Here is a 4,953-nt window from a genome sequence, read left to right on the forward strand (position 1 = left end):
AAAAGTTTCGCATGCACAGTTACTAACTGAATCATTTAAACTGAAACATCGTCATGTTGGAAGGGGAATGGAAAGGTGTTGGAGTTATTTCGATCATGAATTTTACAATGTCTTAAATACCGATGAAAGGAGAGTGGCAGTTTGGGGAAAAAAAACCCGCAAGAACTCTCACATAAAAAAAAAGCCAAACAACTCATGATGCTATGACTTTTACTGCACGCAACCGTATATGATACTAGGAACATGAAGACGATTATCATTTTTTGTGTGTGTGTGTGTTTTGCAACAACATATCATAATCAATTGCATATCAAGGAAATGATGATTTAACGCCACGAAATCATGAACAAAATTTAAACTGCATATCACCATAACTATTCAGTGGTGATCAGAAGCCAGCCATGATAGCTTCCTTATGAATGTAAACTTTTCTCCTCTGTGAAAACGAAACTAGTTTAAAAATATTCATAGAAAAAAAAACCCAACTTATCCTGATTCCTTTCTTTGATTTCAAACCCAAAAGGAAAAAAAAAAAACAACTGACAAAGAAAGAGACAGACACAGAAAGAAAGAGAGAAAAAGAGAGAGACAGAGACATAGACAGAGACAGAGAGACAGTTATGCTATTTGCACCAATGAAACTAATTTTTCGTTTGTTTTTGATTGTTTGTCTGTTTGTTTGTGCGCTTGTGTGTTTGTGGACTGGGAGTTAGGGGTGGAGGGGGGGCGTGGGGGGGAGGTGGTGTGAATGGGGGAGGTGGGAGTTAGGGTGGTTGGGGCAGGGGTGTGGATGGGGGAGGTGGGGGTTAGGGTGGGGGATTTGGAGTTGGTGGGGGTTATGGTGGTATGGCCGGGTTGAGCGAAAAAGCCACATGAGCATTCAGAAGAGATCGAATCACTGAAGAGGACTGAATTAATGGTCATTATCAAAACTTGCTTGAACAGCAGTATCATAAACACCTTTTTTTTTTAAATAAAAAACGATGTATCTGATCATTCTGAATCAAAATCAAATTGGTTAATAAATGATCATATTTTTCTTTAACAGAAAAAAAGAAAGAAAAAAACCCAACAAAGTTCCCATGTTTCAAACACAGAGCATTACCTAGACAAACAAAATAATAATGGTCAATTACAAATACAGCTCAGACAATATAATTATCAAGGCCAACAAAAACAAAACTGCCAAACTAAAATGTATGGAAACAAACATGTATTTTACAAAACCGTTTTCAAATAATTACATTTGTTAATTAAAACAACAAAAACATAATTATGTACAAACTTGATCTGCCATATAAAAAACACACCTGAAAAACGCAAAAGATTGATAGAAAGAAGGGGTGGGGGGTGGAGAGAGAGAGAGAGTGACGGAGACAGTGACAGAGTGACAGGGGGACACAGACAGAGACACAGACAGAGCAGAGACACAGACGCAGAGAGAGTTGAACTGAACTGAACTAATTTGAACTGAATGAATTTTATTTTCTGCGGGCAATAGAGTTAACAACACCATTCATTTTTTTTTCCTCATCCAGCCCCCGAAAAGGAAAACAGAAAAGAAAAAGCGGGTGGGGGGATGGGGGGGGGGGGTGGGGGGCTCATCATAATTATTAATACAGCATGCGCAGAGAGATTGTGTATTAGAGTGAGTGTGAGAGAGAGAGAGAGGGAGAGAGAGACAGAGAGAGAGAGAGTGGGGAAGAACAAATGGAATGAGACATAGAGAGAGGGGGGGCGGAGGAAGGTTTGGAGAGATATACAGTGCTTATGGGGGCGGGAAGGAGGAGAAGACAGTAGGGCGAGAGGACGAAAGCAGGAAGAAAGAGACAGAGAGAGAGAGGGGGGGGGGAGAGAGAGAGAGAGACATACAGACAGACAGACAGACAAACAGGCAGAGTAGATTCAAAACTGAGAACTGAATAGGAAAATCCAAACAAGCCCAACGCTCATACCCACCCAAAAGGCCCAAATCCACAAAATATCAACTGATCCTTCACAGCAGATCAGTATGCACGAACAAAAGCTAAACATAGCGAAATTCAACTAAAGAAGAAAAAAAAACAAAAACCCACAAACACACAGTCAATCAGAACATTGTATTAGAATGTAGAAAAGCATGTTCAGATAATCGACAATAAGAAAAAAAGAAGAAAAAAAAGAATTTGTATAAGAATGCAGTTAAAAAAAGAAGAAGAAGAATGACATTCGCATAATCAGCCTACAAAAAAAAATCATATCCATAATGATCATTATAATAACCATAACAATACCAACATTCTTCGTAATAATACAATCAGCAATAACGATAACAATGTGACGACAGGGATTTCAAGGGTGGGTCCTGGGTTAATGAGGGCGGGGAGTGGTGGGGGGCAGGGGGGGGGTGGGGGTTAGGGAACGAAACGGAAACATGATAACAATCAATTGATACACTCATGTTGAAGAAGACAAAAAACATACTACAAAATATCAACCATAATGAACAACTTCGACAACTTATGTTCATCAAAACTGCAAATGGTGCTAATGTCGCTGAAAGGCACTTTTTTCCAGTCTATGGACAGAACGACCGACGTAGAGTTATTTGGGTGGAGCAGTCACAAGTATAGTGGGGGAACACGACCATAGGTCTAGAGTCACAGATGTCAACAATCGGCATCTTCTACCTCTCGTGGTTCTTTTACCGTATAATCAATTTGCTCTCTTTTCTCACGAGAGTGATAGAGAGAGAAGGAAAGAGAGAGAGAGGGGTGGGTAAGGGGCAGAGACAGAGAGGAAGAGGGAGAGAAAGAGAGGGAAGAGACAGGTGGGGAGAGAAAGAGAGACGGAGAGACAGACAGAACACTCATTTAAAGATGGTTCATGGCCATGGGATATCAGGGAAAGAAAACGAACAAACACTTTCAAAGTGTGAACGAAGCTGACAAAACTGACAGATCAAAACGGTTCTTGAATCCAATTCAGTTCACCACCACCCCTTGCAACAACAACATCAAAACAACAACATAAACAACAACAACAGAAACAACAAAAATGTACAAATGTGAAATTACCTTAACATCATGATCTCTGTCCCTCACGTCTTTGCTGGTTCGTCCATCTTTCTCCACGTGTCATTTAAACTAAGTTCATTTGTGCCAATAAAGACGTTTTGTTCTTTGAAATCAATGTCTAACCCCTTCCTCCCTTTCTTGCAAACAGAGCTGTGTACCCATCACCCCAATTATCCTTATCAACCCATGCTTGGAAAAGAAAACGTAATACGACATATCGTAACTCCCTTCCAAAAACCTCATACGTAACACCTTGACCATAAAAAAATATGCCATAAGCTGATATACCTCCCTTCTTTCATCTTACTTATATAATCTTGACCTTCAATGAAAAAAACAACAACAACAACAAAACAAACCCCCATCCACTCAAGCTTTGGGTAGAGAACTTTTCATCTACTGCCTTAAATTCATCCATTCACACAATTTCCAACTGAGCATGATTTTGGCAAATGTCTACAATTCTCATGACGCCATACTTCTCTTCCTTTCTGTGTGTTTTGCTTTATGTTTCCCCTTCCAGACAGTTCCTACATTGTTTCGTGATGCCGTCCACAGAATGGTAATTCTGGCTAACCTTCTCTGTATTCTGCTTTCATCCTTTTGCCGCTTCTTACATTCCCTATCGTTTTCAAATCGAATCATGCTCATCTACAGTCAAAGGTTTCCTGTCTTTTACAATATGTCTCCACAAATTGTCTGTAATACTACAGGTTTTAAACAGTTCCAGCAACCACCGGAAAGACCTTAGTTCTTGGGGATTTTGGCAGCTTCCGCCATGGCTTAGCTTTCAATAAAAAGGAAAAGGAAAACTCAGCAGGTTTTGGCATGGTATTGTTCAGAGAGTTTAAGCAGGTTTCGAGAACCCTCCTCTTTCCAACTTCCACCACCCCAGTTTCCAAAACATCGTATTTTCCTCTCTTTCTCAATCGTAAGAAGCTTATGACCGTTCTATCAGTCGGCGTCAACTCGTTAAAAATATATATTTATATACAATAGACCAAACACATTTCTCCAATACCGTTTAAATCCCTTTCTTAAGATGTACATTCTCATCACCCCCACCCACGTCAAGATTTTCAGTCGGACTTCATGAAATATATCAGCAACATCGCCAAGGTTCAACAATTTCTTTCGGTGGCTTTTTGTTTGTTTGTTTGTTTTTTGTTTGTTTTAATCTCAGTCTCCATCTTCACTGTTCAGACACCCCTTTCCTTCGTCGTGGTCCGCCAGTTTTCGATCATCCTTTGGTTTGCAATGGTCCAGCAGCATTCACCGATTTCAGAGCTTCATGTTGGTCCAAAATATCATTCACTGAAACCACGGGTTTTTGTTTTCCATGGTCCAGATTCATTGACTGGTCACCTCATCAACCGCTCCAGATGGTCCTACACCGACCGATGTCATTCCGTCTATTGCAGTCAATAAACTGGGGTCGACCCCTGCACTGCCAATTAATGTCATCATGCTTATCGTTCTCTTGCTCAGCAGTGGTGGGAAATAACGACGCCCATTCTAATATATATATATATATATCTATATATATATATATATATATATATTTTTTTTTTTTTTTTTTTTTTTTTTTTAATATATTTTTTACTGCAATCGGCTTCATTTCCATTTTTGTTTCCATTTTCTTCTCCGGTACTTAAGTATTGCAGGGTTTTTTTTTCTTCAGATTTCAGCTTTGTTCTATAGCTCTGAAATCTTCAGTGCATCCTCTAACTTGAGTTTCTTTAATTTCCAACAGCAGCAGCTGTCTCACATGTTTGTGGCATTCCTATCTTTCAGACCGTCTCCAGCTCAATTTCTTATCTTCTAGAGTTCTAAGACCTTATTACGTTTCCCCCATACAGTTCTTGCAGCTGTTCATTCACATTCACTCATGACATTC

At 39.6% G+C, this 4,953-nt stretch overlaps 1 protein-coding gene across 1 annotated transcript in view; it reads right to left on the reverse strand.

Annotated features, from left to right (window-relative positions):
* Positions 1-4,603: 4,603 nt before the first annotated feature.
* LOC143282816 (glutamate receptor ionotropic, kainate 2-like) overlaps positions 4,604-4,953 on the reverse strand; it is a 189,979-nt gene continuing 189,629 nt past the window's right edge. The window contains 1 exon segment of the mRNA XM_076588606.1: positions 4,604-4,953. This exon segment is cut by the window's right edge and continues 976 nt beyond it. The gene's annotated coding sequence lies outside the window, so the exon portion shown is untranslated.

This window comes from Babylonia areolata, chromosome 6 (genome assembly GCF_041734735.1).
Source record: "Babylonia areolata isolate BAREFJ2019XMU chromosome 6, ASM4173473v1, whole genome shotgun sequence".
NCBI lineage: Eukaryota > Metazoa > Mollusca > Gastropoda > Neogastropoda > Buccinidae > Babylonia > Babylonia areolata.